General features: G+C 37.9%; 1 long non-coding RNA gene across 3 annotated transcripts; it reads right to left on the bottom strand.

The window, feature by feature from the left end:
- Nucleotides 1-4,357: 4,357 nt before the first annotated feature.
- On the bottom strand, nucleotides 4,358-21,983 carry LOC125454547 (uncharacterized). 3 transcript variants are annotated; one of them, XR_007248026.2, is made up of 3 exons: nucleotides 21,519-21,983; nucleotides 20,295-20,423; nucleotides 4,358-6,740 (listed from the first exon to the last, which is right to left on the bottom strand). It is a non-coding gene; the product is annotated as an uncharacterized LOC125454547 (long non-coding RNA). The 3 variants fall into 3 exon arrangements; XR_007248025.2 differs by having other exon boundaries at nucleotides 21,824-21,983; XR_007248027.2 differs by lacking the exon at nucleotides 21,519-21,983 and adding an exon at nucleotides 21,348-21,501.
- Nucleotides 21,984-22,150: the final 167 nt, after the last annotated feature.

Below are 22,150 nucleotides of genomic sequence, written 5' to 3'. Positions count from 1 at the left end.
CACTTGTGACATTGTCAGAGAATAAATACTTATGTTCTGTCACAGCTTTGTGACATACTGCTGGGTAATACTCACATCCTGCAGCACTAGGTAATAAAATATATATTGTCATACTTTTGTGTCTTTATTGGTAATATGCACACAGCTTACTCCTGTTGTGCTGTGTGACATTTTACTGGACATAGCAGACCTAGTCTGGAACCTGCCACAGAGTTTAATTTATTACAAGAAGGTAATAATGTTAGACATTGACACCATGTAGCTGAACAGTATATTTTAAAGACATATTTGGAACATTTTACATGCACGTCTAGTCATTGTGACATAATACTGTGATTCATTAATAACATATACAGTCATTTTTGATGCAAGCTATATTACCTTGTGAACTTAGTTCTATTTTGTTCTACTGCTTGATGAAAATATAATCAAAATCTCATAGATATAGCATTTCACTATTTTATGTTTAATAAAATCTCACTTATCATGCCTGCTAGTACATTTTGTCATCGTTTGATGTCAAAACAACAAAAATTTGCTACACTTCCAGTATATATTACCAGTCAATGGTTAGTATGTAACGCATTGCTCACATATTTGCGGGTAATAACATAGGCCCTGGTAATGCTTGATAAGCTGTCACTAAGTGATATCACTCGCTGGTGTTTAAAAAAAGTCATTGTTTGTAAGGGTATCTGCAATTAAGGATGCTGCTGGTTGGCTTTATTTAACTGCACGCTTTCACAGGTAACAGGGTAACTCAGCTGACCCTCACTGTCGACAGGAAGAAGCAGCTTATTTATACTTTGCCGGGCTGATAGTTTATATAGAAATTAGAAGGTAATCTTTTGCATTTTCTAACTTTCTAGAAACTAAATGCAGAATGACATATTGTATGGAATTCAACAGTGCTAGAAGCTTATACGGTGTGAAAGATAGAAATGACATTGGAATTAAATTAAATTTTGTTCAATGATGCAATAATATTGGTTATTTTCCCGTTTTGGCAAGAGCTCACACAAGGAAAACAAACATTTGGGGTGGGTGATGACATAGTCGGGAGAAAGCTGCTGCGAAGAGGCTGAGCACATCCCCCTGCAGGAAGGAAGTGGATTCTGGAGAAGGAAAACAAAAGATGGCAGCCGCTCTGACCGCAGTTTGAACCAGACCTCATCGCCACCCAGCTGCTTCCCAGCAACTTCCCATTACCTTTACATGACACTTTATCCCCCTCTATCAATAATAGTCAACTGTGTGTTCCCTTAATTAAAAAGTAAGTATCAAGTTGGGTACATAACTCCGGCTCACCTCTTGTGTAATTTAAGCATACATGTTTTAGAGGCCAGCACACTCCACATTCATACAATACAACGACCTTTGGTGATTACACGCGTTATTTCGATGCAATAACAGCTTTGTTCCTCTTATTTCCTCCCAGCGTCTCACGAAGACCATTTCTAGAGAAGACAGGGGCTTGAATTTTACGGAAATTGAAAACACTGTAAAGAAAACTTAGCTTTACTGTAGCAGGGTCTTGACGTTCACATAATTTGCTGAAACAAATTGACACATCCCAGCCAAAAAGAATGGGAATGCGAGCTTGCATTTCTCCCCACTCGGGAGGCCAAAGCGATTAATACCAAATTGCTACGACGGTTCCATCCACACGTTTAAACTAGTAACTTCAATTTTGTGAACACAACTCACCGAAAAGCTCATTGGGCGGCCTTTTCGGTTAACTTACTTTGCTGTTTACAAAACTCGAACTTGGTCAAGTTTCCACCATGATCACAAGTTCTCACTGCGTTTGCTGTATTTTTGTGCAGCTTAATAGATGACGATGTTTGGAATCCAGAACAGGCAGCTTCCGCAGTTTACACTTGACCAAGAAATCAAGCTCAAATTAATCAAGAACATGTTGTTAAAATGTGTATTGCACCATAACAAACCTTTAAGAAATCAACTTCTTTGGATCAAGACAACAGAACAAAACAAAATAAACGTATTTTCTTTGAAAGTATATCCATTACTTCTAACATCCCAGGAAACAAAACTGTCATGTTTCACTGCCGATCTTGAACGTTTCACAAAAAAATATCTTTACCAGTTGTTATAATTGCGAACTACGAGCTGTGTATTCATATTAGTCTGTCGTGCGGCTTGTGTGGAAAGAGTCTGAATAAATAAATTGTACTCATATTTATATTTTGATACGCTATCACGGCAAGGCATCCATAAACAATTATTTTAATCAGACATTATGAGCTCTCATTAATTCATTAAAATTAATACAGTCCCGCTTACTCCTGAATGAGGATGTTATAAACAGCTGTTCTTTATACATATTTTATAGTTCAATCAGATAAAGCCCATGTTCATCGTTTAAATTATTTAAAAATAAACATTTTAGCCTAAATCTATATGACTGTCTATAATTAGTTTGGAAAGCACGATACATTCATATATGCCGTTTCTCCCATTAAAGAATTTGCTTTTGCATAGGCGTTGGCCTGCACTGTAAATATTTCTCTCGTGTCTGTTTGGGTTTTCAGCACACCGGGTTATCACAAAATACTGCGTGTATTTTATATCGCAATGGAAAATTATGAAGTAACTGAATCGTTAATCTTTCCCGCGCATCTTTTAAAGTAGACATAGATTTAATAATCACATCAACTCAAGACAAAGGAATATAATGATGGAAGAGACCGGAAGTTTTGAAAGGTTTCGGTAGTAATAACCATAATACTCATCTTTTCCGCGAACTCTTTAATTAATCTTTAATTTAACAAACTTTGGCCGTTCCACAGATAAATAGATAAGGTGGTAAACCTATGCCGAAATCCATTTTAGAAACATTTGCGATCTGTTTAACGAGCTTTACCAACTAATATCGATGGAAGATATGCATGCATAACAAAATATATAAGATCTTGTATCACGCAATTTTAAAAAAATTATCTTGCGATAAATGTTCACCTTTCCCCCCCTACATATATTAAGCGAAAGTCTACATCAATTTATTTTGAAATTGTTTTAGTCATCGTATCATTTCGAGAACAGCCTACAAAGCGTGAAAACCACCACAGTATGTTGCTATTTTCTATGCCATCTTATTAAAGTTGAATATCGAGTTTAACAGGTGTCTGTCAAATGTAGCTATACTGCGTGTCACTGGTTATTAAGTAAGCGTTCTATAATTCCTGAATATTTTATTTATACGTGCTGGAAAATACCTTTAAAATCCTGCCGGATATATTTGTATGTGTGGTGCTTTTCTGTTAGCTGTCTGCAAAGTCACACAAACCCTACAATACAATTTGAATTTGTGTACTACTAGAGAAATATAGTATATATAGACCCTGACATTGCGGTTTCTGTTGCAGGTTACGCTCCAGTAATGAGTCTGGCACCCCGGCTTAGTCTACAATATAAATCAGGCTTGTACAAACGCGATAATAACGTCAAAAAGTCGAGACCTTCCGGCTTTCGTGAGGTTGGAACCAAAACTTCTGCCATTTTTTCTTTTGTTCCCCTGTTTCCTGGCGGTAATCCCTTTTCTGAAATAAAGACTTTCGACAATTGAAAAGACATTGCGTGCCTTATTAGCGTTTATTCTGAATCAAAAATAATGAGTAAAAAAATCTTTTGATCACTTCAGGAAAAAGGCTTATTTTTATACAGGGGCCTTTTTGTTTTTGTTGACTTTATTTTACTTTGACTCTTGTGGCCAGGAAGCTAAGTCCAAACAATTTCGCCTCTTTTCTTGCCCCGTTCTTTATTGAGGTGAAACGTATAGGCTTAAAAACAAAACGGAATAAACATTTTAAGATTGTTTAAAAAAAAACAAAAATAGCAAAACCGTTGCAAGATGTGAAGAACAGATGGCAAGTGGTACATAAATTAGAAATGAACCAAACTTTAAAAATAGCCCCTTTTGACTCTGAAAGGAAGTATTTTCCCAAAATCTGTGGTAACACATTAATAGGTTACAGTCACAGTACAAAGATTGATTCATTGATGAAGAAAAAATAAATAATTAGTGGTCCTTTTTTAACAGCCTTCTTGTTAAGGCTAGAACAGTTTACTGTCAGAATCAGAACCTAAATAAAACAATGAAAAACACAAATAAACTACACCAGCTCATTAAACTACATAGACCCACAACTTTCCTTTAGCTATGGAACACTAGCTCTGTTTGAGTAATGCACAATGGTTGAATTACCCCATAAATTAATTTTTGTACCCAGTGAATAAATGTTGTGATCATAATGCAGATGCATATTACAGTATTCAGCAAATGTATATTCATAATGTTCATACTCAGTAAACATATTTCATGCAATATTTGCCTTTTTATTACAATATCTAGATAACATAATGATGGAATTCAGTAAACATGTTGTACATAATCAACAAACCTGTATAACATTTGGTCGAAGACATACATAGATATTACATTGACCAGAAAATGCCTTTGTTAGTGTTAAGCAAGTATATATTTTACAATATTCAGCAAATCATTCTAACTGTCAGTAACATGCTACTGAATTGAGAAAGTGTATATTACTACATTAAAACAATGCAAACATACATATTACAACATCTGATAAGTACATACTAAAGTCAAGTATATACATATATTACAACATTAATTATATAGTATATCATTTCATAAACCAACACATCACAACATTCAGGAAATATAGGCGACATTTAGGAAGCACAAATTTAAGATTTCTTTAAAATGGAATTGGTCACAACGTATTGGTATGTTGTTTTTGTACTAATCACCCAATACTGTAATGTACATTTTTGTTGGTGATATTTGCTGAGCAGTTTAAATGACATACTTGACTAATCTAGAGGTTCAGCAATGGTGCGAGTAGAAGTACTCTGTTCCCCACTGTGCCGTTGTCCCTTGGGTGTTTCATGTAGTTATGGATTTTAGTCATAAACGTAATCAAAATTCTGCTGCTTAATTTAAGACAATGTCCATTTCTCATTTCAAGCTCATTGAAAGTCAAGGCAATGATTTAGAAACATGGGTGTCTTCTTCAGTTGCAGCATATCGTATGATCTATAACATTATTAACATGGACACATAATATAACTCATCCATAAAGTATTATCCAACATTAACATCCAGCAAAATGTCTACATTGCATTGATGTATGCCAATTCTCAGCATGGAACATAATGGTTTTTTTTTGATATTTGATTTTGATATTAGAGTCCCAAGTTACTGCCCCTGTTATTATAAAACTAAATTTACTTCTAATTGAGTTCTGTATTAGTAAAGTGGAATGTATGCATATTCGTACTTAAATAGACAAATGCATTAAATGTAATAAGTGTCTAGGGAAAATATTAAACACAAGCGATTCAATAAATAAAGTGCGTTGCCGTATTTGATACAACTAATCAAATATCACATATGCTTTGTTTACCTGTAGGAGCTCATTTTGCAACAGTTGTATTTGGTTATGTAACCTTTAGTTGAGCAGATACAATTGTACAATGGTCAACGTCCACTAATTTGGAAAGTGCATGCATACCATTATGAATTCTACAGTTGTCAAGCATTCTAATGACGAAGTATCTTATGACAATTGCAAAACATCTTTGCAATTTCACACCATAATCGCCGACGAGCTGCTGGTCGAGATGCAATTGTTTTAAAGCTGCCAGTAGCATCCAATCAAGGAAATACTGTGTATTGTACCTGTCACGGTGCTGCTGCTCACTCTCCTTTCAGACTTCAGATGTCCTTATCTCTATTGATTGTGGTATAGAAACCGGGAGACAGATGAATATGATATTCGACAGACATTGCTCAAACGTAAATAACATGTTCAGTGAATGCTGTATTTATGCTATTATCCTGTAAATTAATCGAGGAAAATATATCTTCCGAAATATCAAAATCCAGTTATAGACGTTAGCCACAAGGTGTGCATCTGACCTTCAAATATAGCGATCTCGATCAGGGGACGCTGCGTGTTTGTGTGTCTTCCATCAATTAAAATGATAACACTTTTAATACAAGCAAGGTTATGCTAAACAAAAAAACTGTTACAGAGAAGATTGCATTTAAGCAACCCAAACTGCATCGGAGTTGGTTAAAACATCCTTGAGACACAGTCTTTCAATTTAAACCAGTATTATGCCATCGAGACGTTTAGCATTAGCTTAGTAGGAAACATACTTCCTGCACTGCCCGCAGCAGAAGGAAACACGATATAATCTTTTTTTAAAAAATCATGTCGTTGCGTTATTATGAGAAAAACGATAAGAAATAGCTGAACTTGTCAATTTGGTGAGTGAGTGGCATTGCTTTTTGCTTATCGATGACGACTTAATTTTACACTTTCAATAGCAAAACTTACTCATTATTCTTCTAGTATATCATTTTGTTGCGTAGTTCAACCGTCATAAAGAATAGATTCTTCTGTTTGATGACAAAAAAGTCAGTATAACTTTTTAAAAATAAGATTCAATTGTCATGAAGCTTTATCAACAATATCAGTAATGGGTTAGCCCTTGCTCAGCTTGTGTCATATCTGACATCGACGATGAGATTTCCCAAAAGGCAAATGCAGATCGTTGATCTATTCACGGAGCAAAAATTATGGACTGATCAGCCCAAATTGAACAGCAAAATGTGGAATGCTATAATGTCCATCAGTATGCACTTTGGAATACTTCAAAAGCTGGCAGTCATTCTTCATTTACAAAATCTACGGATGAACCATGGTATAAAGAGGTACATAAAATATTTTGACAATCCCATTAAACATTGGCCCAACAATACTGAAAGTTATCTTACAGCGATGTGCAACGCAGCCCAATATTGTAATAAGCTAACAATCAATTCTATGGCAAGGATTCACAAAATACACGAATAACAACAGTGCTTGTGTGTTGGAGGGAGTAGTGAAGGGTGAGTGCTGAAGTTCTATTATGCAGCTGACAATAATGACCGTTCTTTGTCATGCAACACAATTCTGCAAAAAAAAATCGGTAATATCAATGAAATTACGAACAAAATAAACAAAATGTTAAGGCGATGGGCAGAAAAATAATCCCCTTTTAGGGAAACGTTATGTGTCTTGTAACCCTCGCATTGTTTTAAATGTATTCCAGGTCCATTTAACCTCACGCAATTAAGTGAGAAATTAGTCAGAACGTAAAGTGAGAACGAATAAAGTTAACTGTAAGAACGATGGTCAGTGCTGTCTTCATAACAGAGGAAGTGTGTCAAACTGCTAGATAAGACATGTTGAGAGGATTGAGCCGGTGTCATCAAATGGCTTGAGATGATACATGTACAATAAAACTCATTTCACTTAAATATTGGATGATGCAAAGTAATTGGGCATTTTTTAAACAGGGAGATGGAATCAATAACTCGATTCCATTCAGAATGGGTGCTTCAAGTTGAATCAGCCCAACAGTTTGAACGGCTTAGCTTGAAAATTAAAATTGAGAAATATTTTAAACGCAAATAGATAGTTTACATACTGTATCAACTGGCCATTCAGTACACAAGCTTAGAAAGATATTATTGATCAATTCAACTGCCTAAACTGATCTTCATTTTGCCACCACAACTTTATGGAATATTAAAGTATGATTGACTGTGAAGCACTGTATGCAGCTAATCGTGTTAGTATAGTATATTGGCGTGTTCATCTGACTGCAATTTACGGAAAATTTCACCCCGGCATATTTCTTCCAGCTTGGAACAATGCACTCATCCTGATTATTGTGTAAGTTTATTCAGACATGTGAATATGTTCAGAAATGTAATTACGTGTTGCAATTACTTGAGTGATAGAAGACAGTATATCTACATAAGATTTTCCTGTTGCTGTTGCATCTTTACACCTTCCATTAATGTCAAACAGTTGCTAAAGGCTTCAGAGTACCGGTTGAAGCTGCAGCCGATTCATGCGTCAATCATTACACATTTCAACGTCTCGCTTGGATTTAGAAATGTAATGTAATTTGTAAATGTATGTAATTTAGAAATAAACTCAGCTCCATCAGTTCGTTAGTTTAGAACCTGAACACATCTCTAATCATGATAACGGACTCCGATATTATTCCCAAAGTTGTCCGAAAGTAGCTCTTCAACCTAGGCTAGATCAGACTGCAGACTGATACCCAGGTTCTGAGGGAGAGCGTGCGTGGGACGGGACATTGCTGGGGCTGGGGTGTTGACGGGGAAGGATGCTGGGTGAGGGAGGATGCCCTAGCTAATGACAGCGTCCTCTACAGGGAACTGAGAACATAATTTTTCCGTTGTGTCCAAACGCTATGCAAGGGGAATGGAATTTATAGGTTCACAACAATCGCAAAGTCTCAGACTTGTAAATAGGTCGCTTCTTTCAAATGTTGCCAACAGTTTTAAATAAGCCATAGATTTCTGTGTATTTACAACAGTTGCATTATCAACATTAACCAGTTCCTCGTTGATTGCTATTTCTTGGTCACGCTTTTATAAATTGATCCTATTGTGCTATTTGTGAAGCCATACAAGGAAATTGTAAATCTACCAAAGGATGATATACAAATTAGTACAGCAATACTTTGGACAGAAGTGTTTGCTGCTGGTCCCATCCCCCACCCTCGCGCTCCTTCCCACCCACCATAGCTTGAAGGAAGAGCGAAGGGACTTAAAGTAAAAGCGGTTTTGTTAAACTCCGAAAGATCCACAGTCTATCTGATCCCTCTAATACTTCGCCAGATAGTTTCAGGTGCAGCTCCTTGATTGGATTTAAAGTCAATGTTGCATTTTTTGTGGTCTTGCTGGTCCAATAATAGTGTCGCTCGCATTTTTCTCCATGATCTTGGACCATTATTTAAACTTAGAGCTGTGAGCATAACGAGGGAAACTATTACAATTCGCCCAGTATTTTCACACTATTAATACCTATGTAGGTTGGTCACACCGTTAGTATTACGGCTAACATAATTTGCTAACAAATAATGTTAGGATAAAGATTTTCAATTCAAACCTGTCTCATCTATTTTTGTAGAAGATTGCTACAGGAAGATGTGTATTATGTAGTCGCATTACTGCCTCGAGACCAACGTTCACCATAAAGTAAACGGTTAGGAAGACTAATAAATCATTTTATTCTCAGTCCGTTGAATTCAAAAGTGATAATTTAATGATACTCAAGAGTTATAGGTCTTGCAATTCAATGTGTTTACGGGTACAGTATATATGTTTCACCGACCAGTTGTATCCACAGTGGTGTGGTTTCCTATGATAGTTGTATCTCACTTTCTGTGCGTTTGATTTAAGGGTGACATTGTTTATACCTCATATATGTCTGTATTATCCTTTTTTTATTTTGTAATCCATGTGCATCTTGTGTGCTATGCATTTTTTTTGCTATAGTGCTTGTGTTTACGTGTTTCGCGTAGAGTTGGTATTTTTTCTAGCCATGTAGTTCATATCTAACATATTTTCCAATCAGCATTTGAATCTCACAGCACAAAAGAGGATCATTCCGGCCATCGCCAGTTATCAGAAGGAGTTAACCATTTAATCTGTTCCCTTATACTTTCCCTTTAACTGTTCACATGTTCCTTTTCTAACTGTTTATCTAATTCTCTTTTAAAAACTAATGGATCCAGTTTCCACCACTGTTTCTGGTAAGGCATGTCATGTTCTATCTGCATAAAAAGAAATTATCTGAAGTCTCTGTTCTGTTAATGTATACTGCTGTGTATGAATGTGCGTGAATAGAGCTTGAATTTATACACTTAAACGTTGTTAGTGTATTTCTTAGGGTGACTAATTTGCTTACGTTACGACTATTTGTATGTGTGGTGTTTTAATAGATTATATGTCGTATTAGTGCTCATTATATTGTTAATCAGCATCGTGCACCGAAGAAAGAGACCACTCGGTCCATCTTGTATATGTTGACACATTCCATGTACCTGTTTCGTTTGAATATTCTCTATCTATCGGTATATACCTGTGCAAAACATATATTCTGTTTTGAGATCATACAGGACCACTGTCTATGTTTGCATTGTGAATATACCGCATACAAAAATATGTATACATGTTTATGGTGAAGTTTTGTTGTCACTGTTTCGGACATGTACATCTATAACTGTATGTATATTCAGTTAGCATGCGTTAGTTGTGCATCATTTATTTGTAAATGTGCGTTATTAACGTATTTTTTACTGTTATGCATCATGTATCTGCGCAGTCTGTGCATTTGACTGTTGCGTTTGTATATGTTGTTTGTACTATTTTGTACTTTATTCCTTTCAACTTTATCGTTGTGTTTCAAGAGTACTGTGTTTGTGGACTGTAGAATACAATCATGTTCATAAATTGGTTATTTGTGTAACGCTTTTGTATATGAACATATGAAGCCCCGATTAATTAGTTCCAGCAGTTTTGTTGTAGTAGGACAAGCAGAATAATAAGGGATTAGTACAATCAACTTCTATTCACTCAGCAAACATTGTAAGTAGAAAGAAACAACCCAAATGTTTCAACAACACGTGTAAAACATAAGATTTCGATAGAGGCTGGATTTGGATTGATTGGTACAATAATGTCACATTTACAATTTCTGTATGACTAGGTGCATTAATACCAGGCTCTAGGCTTTGCAGGGAAGAGAATGAAGAGTCATATGCTATTTTTCCCCCAGGCATTTCCAGTTGTAAAAGAAGAACCAAAGCTCTATTGAGGATATGTAAGCATACGCATGCATTACCAACACAACACGTTTTGGATTAACAATAAGAAATCGAAATGCTATCTTTCAGCACTTTTCACAGCTACATGCCCCTCACCAACCCCCACTTGCAAGTCCCTAAAACCATCTCAAACCCCGCTCCATGTGAGTGTCTGAAAGAACCAGCCATAATTAAAAATCCAAGTTGTAAATACATTGAGGCCTTTAAATAAGTTTTGCACGAATATCAATTGGAGCTTGCGTTTACGTTGGATTGTAGCTATGGGTACATCTGAAAAGAAGATTCCCTACTTGTACATTGTCCAAACGGACTGAAAGAGAAAGAAAAGGTTGCCCAAATGTGATTTTCTCGACCGCCACTGCTGAAGTAGAGGCCAAGATAGTGTAACTGTGGAAAAAATCGCAAATTCTATCTATTTACGCTACCTATCTATCGATGCGTCGACCTACCTACTTGGTATCTATGTTCGAACCACCTGTCTGTTTGTCCAGTTAACCACTATGTGCATCAATGACACAATTATAAATGAACTGCATAGACAATACTATGGTAACCTTCCAGTAATTAATTCGTACAGATGTTTGGTTGACTTGGAATGATAATCAGCGGGTGGTCGATTTAGATTTATTTACATAGGTGCAAGTTCTTACCTCCACTTGTGATACTTGTATTGAGAGATTTCCATGCCCTGTTTAAAAAGAATCACTTAGTCTGACATTGCAACACAAACAGAAACGACTTTACAATTTAGACATCTGGGAATCCTTTCTGAGCTCACTGGAATCCAATTTGTAAAACTTTAAACGGTGTGTCACCGCAATGAGAACAAATCTTTTTCAAGGCTAGTTTCACAATCATGCCAACTACGTAAAATGACCTGGCTATCGAATGGTCAGCAACGCCTTAAACTAAGGTTTTTTAAATGCCGTTCCAGATTTAGCGGGTCACCCGTATTTGTAGCATCCTTTCCACAGTTCAAAAGATAATTCGGGTCCGGCTCCAGGAACCCGAACACAGTCATGGAAGCTGACATCTCGGTACACTGCTGAGGGCGTGCTGCACTATTGGGGATGCTATTTTTCCGAGCAAACCTGAATACAATCCTCATTCGTCCTCTCGGGTGGGCACAAAAGATTCTGTGGCATTACTTTGGAGTGAAAATAGCAGGGGAGTTATTTCGGGCAATACTTACTCCCACGTCAGCCCCACATAAAACATGATCTGGTTCATGAGGCAGTTTTCCACCACCTTTTCAAGGGCAACTGAGCATGGGCAATAGATGCTGCCCAAGCCTGCGACGCCCGTGTCCCTCAAGGGAATAAAAAATATCGCATAGCTGTTGGTTTTCGCTGTGTCCAAGTTGGCTGCACTATTTCTGACATGAAGCAGGGATTGTGTTTCAAATTGCCGTCATACGTGCGAAGCCTTTGAGATGCTCGGTGGCTTTGAAAGGCACTATATATACTTGATTTCTAATTTAAATTGGATCATACTTCTAAACACTCGAGGTAGTACTTAATAATAGCATACTACTAGGCCGAAAAACGTTTGCCATAAAGAGCAAAAGAGAAGTCGAAACAGTTCTGTAGATCTGAAATTAAAAACAGAACATGCTGGAGGAACTCAGCTGCAATGAGTCACATTGAGCTCTGCTTTTCTCTCCACAGATATTGCCAGACCTGCTAAGTTTCTCCAGCACCTTCTGTGTTTTTTTTTCGGGCGGTGCATAGTTTGCAGATCAATGCAGGATAATCTCACTGCAAGAATACAGAATGCATAGCTGTAGTTTTATAGTTTTATCACAAAATCCACGCACGGAAAGCAATTCCTTGGGACTTGGGGGGCAATGTATAGAATAACAGTAAGGTTGCCAGTGAACCATCCGAAGAAAAGCAAAGTAGAACAGCAGCATGATTCATACTTCGGCACACACTGATAACACACTCATTTACTCACTGACAGACTGACACAAATTCTCTCACACACGCCATTTACACGGTCGCAATACTCCCACGTCTATAAAACAGCAGATTGCACTATTGAGTAATAAGATCAGTAAAGTACAAGAATGGACAATTCTTATTCCCACAAACATCCTGACACCAGTAAACACCGAACAATCATTTCATAATTTGTACAACCAGATTAGGTTGCATCGCTTTCTGAATAGAATAGCATAGGTAATGAGTGGGGAAATCGTTAATGGTCAAATTTGCGACCGAATTCGTATTTACCCTCACTGCTACCCAAGCGAATGAACTTACCGTAATTTCTCGTCTCTGTAACGAATATCATGATCTGTGGGGTTGAGGAGGGCGGGCAGGTCCTGGTGGAGTGAAGCTACCAATTAGGACATATGCAACATTATATAAGATTGTTATGACAGACCGGAGAGTTGAATGGCAAATCGCATTTAACAAGGATAAGTGAGGTGAGGTGACCTACTCAGTAGGAAAAAGGGAATATCACATGCACCATAGAAATTAAGAGAAAAATCACTTAAAACAGTAATGCATCTGAGAAAAAAGGATGTTAAAAGCTAACAAAAGTGAAATATAAAGTGTAGTATAAAATTCAAAAGTGATAAATGTGTGCTGAACTTGCACAGACACTTGTCAGCTCGCACATGGAATATTGTGCGCGACTGTGGTTTCCTTGTCATACAAAAGGACATAAAAAGAAAAAAAAAATGAACGTCCGAGAGGATTGACAAGATTAATATCAGGCTAGGATATTGCAACTACTGAGAAAGATTGCATAGATAAGGGACTTTTTTTTGTAGAAAAGACTTAAAGGTAACCTGATAGAAGTCTTCAGAATTACGCATGAATAAGACAGACGCAAAGAGAACATTACCACAAATGGAAATAAAATGAACAGACTATAAATACTCAGCAGCTACCTTAAAGAAAATCCAATATCGACATAAATAAGGAGAAATGTTTTATTTGGTGAGTAGTTACAATGTGAAACCCATTCCGATCACAGGAAATGGTTGAGGCAAATAACTTAGATGCTTCCAAAAGAAAACTGAGTACATGATAGAAAATGAAATTGAGGGATATGCTGAAACGATATAATCAGAGAAGTCAACTGAAAGTGTAAACACTGGCACATTAGGTTAGACCGATAGTCTGTTTTATATACTGTACAATTCTGGAACATGATGCTGCAAATATTGATAGTTACTAACTGAACATTATTATACTGTTGTTTGAGATCAACATTAACGCAATATATATAAAAAAACTCAAAAGAACTGCGGATGTTGGAAATTAGAAACTAAAACGAAATTGCTGGAAAAAGTCATCAGGCCTGGCAACCGAAATGCAGAGAAATCAGAGTTAATGTTTCGGTCTCGTGACCCTTCTTCAGAATTGGTTCAGAATTGGGAACAGCGTTGTGAGGAACTTTAACTCTGATTTCTCTCCACAGATACTGCCGGGCCTGATGACATTTTCCAGCAATTTCTGTTTTTGTTTAACACAAAATCTTTATGCGTTCATTCAGTAGGAAGTGAGAAATAGGGAAGATAAATGAGTGGGCATAATTGTAAACACGCCTGTAAACACCAGCTGAAAAGCAATTGTTTCAAACGGGAACAGAATGAAGTATATTCAGTGCTGGAGAACTATACCCTACTTTTCAATAAACTGGCTTGATAACTCTTGCACTCATTTGTTGTTTACTATAACTGATTGTTCAATCCATATTCCTGATATTAGTTTATCTCCTTGCTTATACATTTAAGTATTTCTCCAAATCGGTTTAAATAAAATCTGTCGCGAATGCATGGGCGTGCTGAAGGTCAGATGGATCCATTCGAAGGGTGAGCTCGGGATCTGTTATTCTTTATTTAACGTAAAAGCCATTATCAGTCGGCTTTAAATACATGTAAAAGAGGGATTACTAACATACAATTTCTCCGTCTGTGAAGAATGGAGAACTGCTGCTACGGCTGTTAAATTCCCCTTCCTGGCTCCGACACTTAATCAAACTACACTTTTGCACATGATGTAAAATTAAAACTTCAAACCAGTAGCAATTCGTAACACTTGCCCGATAAATACTCGACACCAAACTCGTATATAGCACCCATCATATGCTATTAGGTTTCTGAGAATGTTGTGCTTTCAATAAATATTGAGTAGCGCCAAGGCTACGCACACTCGAACCTGTTGATCATATTGAACCTTAACTTTTCAGTCCATTATTTGTCTGTGCGATGGCGATGGGAAATAAACAGGACTGAAAACAGACGAAAATGCTGATGCAGCATTATCAAGTAGTAGTGATCACGTAGGTGATGATCAGATATGCCATTTTTAGTTTCTAGCTGACTTCAAAACTATTTATCTTCTTCAGTATGTTGACAGAACGCGTTCGCTGAATAAATCAAAAAACGTGGAACACGGAGAAACCCGGGTGTAAGACTGCCTATTAGCTAGCAAAATTTCGAATCCTTAAAACTGCTCGACATAAATCGCTATCAGCACACATTTTGACATAGAATTTCACAACGCTATTGCTTAGAACGAGAAAGTCTGCTTTGCAAACAACACAAACAGTTTAAGATGATGATTCATTCAGCAGATTATAATTCGAATCTCCAATCGTGGTTAGCTTTTATAACACAGATAAAGCAGTATATTGTTTTATTTGTAGCATTGTCAGGAACAGTTTGCCTCATCTTATATCATTCAGTGACGGTTAAAGAAGCCAACGGTATTTTTTTCCCTAAGCTTTTTAATACATTGGTATACGGAGCACAAATTTACACGAGAATGCAATGGCAAGTGACGCATCGTGAGTTAGAAGTCAATTGGTGTATAATATGGAACATAATTAGCTTGAGACTTGTCATAATTCATGGTAGATATGCTTGGCAACTATTTTGAAAGAAGCAATTTTCATAAATGATTGTACGGTTAAAAATCACACGCTTAAATTATTATGAAGAACGAAGAGAAGCTAAACTATTTCTGTCGCAAATTCAGTTTTGTTTTCAGACTATTTCTCTTCTGTATTGTGGGAGTTACAGCACTGCACTTAAGTTCAGGTGAGTAAGTCGCCGGAGAAAACTCCTGAAACTAACTGTTCTCGCCGACGTATTATTCGACTTTTGACAGAAAGTAACCAATCGTTTTGCCCACTTTTATGTAGCAGACTTGTCCCATTACCCTTTGAGAAAGTAATCCTGCACGTGCATTGGAAAAAGTATGGAAGAGACTGTTGTTATGAATTTACTTCCACGCTGTCAGCCAGACTTCTGATTCCTAAATGGCATCTGTAACTAAACAATGGCTGTAACCACTACAATAAGGCATTACGACATCCATATGTTCGTGTTCAAATAGTAACAGTAACTAATTATTCGATTTTATTCAGAAAGTCCTCCCCCTTTATACAGGAGCTCAGGCCGAGAACTCCCCACAAAGTTTAGCTCGCGAAAAACTTTTCTTTCCCAAAAAAAACACGTAAAGATGCAGTGTCATCACTGTGAAAAGACGCAATTGCCCTTCCAGTCAGTTACAAGTCGCTGGACTTTGATTGTGAGGAAGATATTGACGAGAATAAATACCAAGAAAGGAAACATGATGAAAAAAGGATGGCCAAGTTGATTAAACCATGATGGGAAATTTAAAAAAAAGAAAATGCACCCGTGTTCGAGCTGGATAAGTTTATTTCCCATTCCTCACGTGATATATGGTTCTTACCACTTTTGAGTATCGGAGGGGTTTGGGGTAGAGGTCAGGTCAATTCATGATTAAATGAATTATAGTATTATGCCATTTCAGCGAAAACACGTAAATTTACTTTCAACAGCATTGAAATTAATGCAAGATCTTTGGAGAAGGATTGCATAAGATCAAAAGCCAAGGAGATGCGCTTTTGTCATTAGTTTATTACTATTAGTGTTATTATTTAGTGAAGTGGCGTGATAATCCTCCAACCTTAAAACCTTGCGCTTGACTGACTCATCTATTGAGTGCAATGCGGGTGATGGAAATCAATGTATCTGCTGCAGGCCAGGCTAATGGATTAGAATTAGTCTATAGTGCAGAGTGTTCGATAGTATGGGGGATGGTGATTGCTGAGCTGGGCTTGTATAGCTCTCGTTTATCTATAACAAGCTGTCCATAATCCAAATAAAGTAATCATCGCTAGTGTGTAAAGTTCCGGTAGCATTTTACAACATCTTACTGTAAGAAACTAGTTCTCATACGCACCAATTAATGAAGGCGCTCAGCCAGTGTAACGGGAACGGATTTGGCAAATTTTCTTTCATCATCTGTCAGGTTTTGGAATAAAACAACCAAAAAAGAAACCTTTTATCCTGGCTTCTCTGTCCCTCGGGGGAGCACTATACATTTGTTTCGAATAATTTACTTTAAGATTTGAAAAGACTAATTAATTTTTAAGTGCTAACCCAGTAGGGGAAGAGGCACAATGCCATACGCCAAAGGCAAGCAATTGGCAATCGAAAGGTTACCTGAATTTGATAGCAATCGAGCGGTTTATTCGGGAGAAAGTACGATGGGCATCTGCTTTGGGCAGCTCGAGGGACCGATTATATAAAGGCAGTTAAGTCAACTTTTTTTGACTAAAGCAGATTGAAATGTCAAGCCGACTGACCAATGAGCCATGATAGCACCATATGATATTATATTGGATTCAGTGCTTTTATTCCTGTAACTAATTCGTTTTGACACATACGCATAACCCGGTAGCAGGAAACCCAGCGTTCACCTTTCACCTCCTCCTCCTCCTCCCAGCAACTTCAGCCACCCTCGCACCACCGCCAGCTCCAGACCCCCTCCCCCGCCCCCACAAACAAAAACTGCTGGGTTTGCAGGGCTAGGACGTACATCTTTGTTCAATTCATTAGAAGTAACGGATTGACATAAGGTAAATCTACGGTAAAGCGCCTTTATTTCTTGCCTATGGAGCGACCTCATTAAATATCGCTAACAAGGCGTGCAAATCTCCTGATTGGACAGTCCTCTTGCAACACTCTGTCCCTTGCAGGGCGTGCACTTAATAAAGGCCACATGGAAAATAACTGGCAAGAAATTCCAAGTGTCCTTACAAACAGACTAGGAAGTCTTTCAACACACAATCTGATGCCTGCCGCCCTTCTCACTATCAACTGTGCATCCGGCGCTCAACTGAGGCAGCGACCGGTCGATTGAAACAGTTGTTTCAGCTGACACAGTTGTTGAAACTGCGAGAACAAATGGTTCCTTCTAACTCCCTAATATTTCCTTGTTTACATCCTTAAGCGTTCTTACACCACTGTCAACATATTAAGATTCAAATTGCAAATACCCTCACAGTTTTTTTTACGTTTTGCAGAGCGAACAATTCATTCTTTCCAACCTGTTCGCTTGGCGTATCCGCGTGATTATATTTAAACTATGACCAACTCTTAATGCAAACTTCGAGAAGCCAGCGGATTTGTAATGTTCACACACAGATCCTTCACTGTGATATATTGACGGGGGGTTGGGGGGTGGGGAAGACTGGTCAAGTTTGCATAGTTCCGGCGGTTAAAACTTCACGTCATTACCCCTTGGTCCAGATAGACCAGCGCAATTTCAAATTGGAACTTATCGTCCTCAATTCATAAGGGACGGTAAACGCCTCTGATGTTTAACTGTTTTTTGTTGAATCTTAGTGGATTAACATTAATGGCGCAGGTGGGGAGGTGGAATTGGTTTGCACTTCATTGGAACGACTTGCTGTAGACCCCAAATTTCCGAATACTGTGCTATTCACATCCTTAATTTGAACGTTTATGCAGAGAAAGAAACTCGGAATGGAAGAGAGAGCTGTCATGCACTTAACTACGCGACTACTTCCTGATTACGTAAAAGTCAGTGTGAAGTAAACCAGTACCCTCTTTGAACAATATATAAAGAAACGGTTAACAACGCCAGATAATAAATAAGATCTATGATTCTATCTCTAATATGAGGGCTACAAATTTTCAATATCATTCGAGTTTATTGATGCTCGTTTTTGGAGAAATTATATGCTCCATTTCGGTCTCCATTTAAATTAAAATAATTTGGTTGCATTTGAGCGGGTTCTTATCTGACTGCTTGTTTTTAATCAATCTCAGGTGCAAAGGCGATCTGATTTATCTGTGAAATTTACAATCCCATGGCCCAAAAGAATGAAGCCCATATAAATCCATGCAAACTATTGCTTCTAACCGAATATCATGTATACAGTTAACTCAGTTAAATCATGACGCAGCTACTGTAATACGAATGGATCAGGTACAATAAAATCAACAATGCAAGCAAAACTAAATAAAATCATGTACGCAATTCACTTCAGCATTGAGGATGGAGGACAGACTGTATTGGCAGTCGATAAATCTGAGCTGTTCGTGCCCCGTCTTGGCAATGAATATAGCGTCAAGCAAAAAGGCCCAGCGGAGCTCACATTTAACCGGCCACCTTAAAGAGACAAGGTCAACGCAGGAGGAAAGAGTAGAGGAAACAGTAGTAGAGGATGTAAAACAAAATGGAAATTTAACAAGTAACGCCAAACAAAACTGAACAAAGGCGAAAGTAAAGGGTCGAATCTATTTGCTACATCAATACCGATAATGGCGACATGACAATACCAAAAATAATCACCAATGAATAAGCCAATTCCCCACCTTGCAAGGGGTAACTAAAACGTCTCCGAAAGCATTACGTTATATATTGGATTAGAGAAGAGAACAACATAGAATAAGTTCAATCTTTGCAGCAGATTTATTAATAGTTAACATATTCTAAGTCAAATTAACCGACCCAACTGATTAAACTCATAAACGGCTTACTTTATGTATACAGAGCCAACATTATATGAACTGGCCCACACTTAGGTATCTTTTTCATGTGTAAACTTGCACGGTTGATCAAACAACGCTGTATTATAACGTTCCATGTAAATCAGTTAAATCTGAAAATGGTTTGAGATTTTTCACAATCCAACTTTAATCATACGTTATGCAAAGCAGTGAGACACAACGGCCTCAACAAAAGCGGAAATCATTCCAATAAAACAGAAACTTACAGGAGCCTGAAAGGCTTCTCCGGGGAAAGAGACCTGGACCTTTCCGGATGCTGATCTGTCACTTTGTATAATTGCAGCATTTCTTAATAATTGTGATTTTTGTTTCGCTATTGCTTTCTTTTCGGGGAGGATACAGTTGCACGAGCCGGACAGGGCTCAGAGCTTTGAATGAAGCTGTTTCATAGACGGTCACTGCTCCAAACGGCAGCGGCCAGCTGCCCGTCATTAAAAAGCCATTTACACCCTGTACTCTTCACACAAAGATTGAGCGAATAATTATGTGCTTGTAGCTTTACTATGTGAATGTCTCTCGAATAGGCTCTGAAAACAGCGCACATCATTGCTTTTATTCCTAGCACCTGCATTTGTATATACTATATAGACATCTATGTTACAGAGAGAGAAGGAATCATATTGTACATTTTCATCTTTTTCCTTTGTTTTGCGCGGGGCAGAAAATAAATGGCAACACCTACCATTCAAACTGATTTCTGTTCAGATACATTGATGACTGCCCGTAAGACTGTAGGATAGAATTTACTAGGAGTCCTCTTTTTAAAGGTGCTCATCTGTGGTGAGTGAAATTTCTGAAGCTTCCCGTATACCTGAAAAAAAGAAACAAATACATAAATGTAGATTGCCGCGGACTTCACAGGGTTAACCTATAGGGATATTAATCCAACATTTTAGAAGCATTTTCCTAAACTTTCCTTTCTCTCTTTTGTTTTGCGAAGCAATGAACGAAAATTAAAGTGATTATAAAAGTAGAGATTATGCTGCTAGAAGCTTGCCTCTTTCTATGTTTTCTCTGAATGAAACAATTTAGGGCATTTAAATGGGCGTAGATGATACTTTTTAATAGAAATCTACAGCGAATGTGTAATAGAGCATCGCCGTTTCCAGTTGAACAACCTTCCCAACTGGACCTATTCATGTGCCACTTGGAATTACTTCATGCGGAGTGCGCTATGACAGGACCGCAAACAGTTTGCAGTCCATTAAAGAACCCATACCACCCATTAGCGTTATTATCTTTGTGCACAGCAAATTCGCTCTCTGTTTCCCTTTTTAATTGCAATATCTTTTTTCACCGGGACCTGGAAAGCAGATTGGGTACATAACCGTTCGCCTCGCGATTTTTTTTCGAAATCCATTGGAATGTGGAAGAGACCAGAGAAGGAAAAAAGTTTTGAATTCTTCAATGATTTTTTTTACCCCGTAGAAAGGCGGCTTAGGATAATTATTTCAGCTTTATTGAGGGCAGATTAGTTGAAGTCTGGATGCTGCGTTTCAATACGCGTTGTACAATCCGGTACAATGTCTGTATTGTTCGCTACTGTGTGTGAACCCATTCAAAATATACACTTTTTAACACCAAGCAAAGTCGTGTCTAAATATACACAGTAAGGCTGGAAAGACATCCATGACCCGTACAAATCTTTGTAAATCACACTTCCATAGTTACAGAAGCCAAACAAAAAAGCCACCGGCTCAAGATGTTGATTAAACCTTCTTAAAGGCGAACATACCTAATGGTAGAATACAGTTGCACGTTAGCAACGGCCAGCAGAGCTCCCAGCACCAGGACCGATGGAATAAAAAAAATTAAAACGCAACGCGTTATTCCAGCCACTGAAAGCCAATGATTCAAACTGAAATAGTCTTTTTTTCTGGAAGAAGGGATATAAATTAACTTCTACCTGCAGTCTATCCACGTCCGGTCCATGGATCCCCAAATAGCCCTATCTGTGCGAAGTCTTTAACTCAAGCTGCAATGATGCACAGCCAGTGCCATGACGATGTACAGTGTTATTACTGCACGCTACACTTCAAATGGGCTTCGGATTGGCAATTATGCTATTAATTAACAAGAGTTATGGTCACGGAGAAAGCGCAGTGCTGAAGGCAGATTAAAAAATCTCCTTATACAAACACAGTCATGACATGTATATGGGTCTAATGATCTCATTTTTCCTTTATTCCCCAGCCCTATTAATGCTCATACCGGCAGAATGAAGTGAAACTACGTGCAAATCATGTCTAAACTGTCTCAGTGAGGAGCCCTCGATTCCACCGTGTCTTTTAGGCTGTCCCATTTACTTTCGCCCCGTCTTCCAACCTTAACAAGGTTCGTTAAGATCGCGGTAATATTTCCCATCCTCTAATTACTCGTCCCACTTAGCAAATCAGAGCGCGGAGGCTTTCACATTTGAACTTTTCAAGAGGTAGGTGGGCGACGCTGAGATTCATTTCAGATAACCCCCACGCAGTGCAAAAGTGGTGAAAGCCTCTACGTTCTGCTGGTTGATTGGCACGTTTGACAGTGATTGAC

This window comes from Stegostoma tigrinum, chromosome 9 (genome assembly GCF_030684315.1).
Source record: "Stegostoma tigrinum isolate sSteTig4 chromosome 9, sSteTig4.hap1, whole genome shotgun sequence".
Classification (NCBI taxonomy): Eukaryota; Metazoa; Chordata; class Chondrichthyes; order Orectolobiformes; family Stegostomatidae; genus Stegostoma; species Stegostoma tigrinum.
Note: the sequence above shows the minus strand (reverse complement) of the source record. Positions and strands in the feature narration are given on the sequence as shown.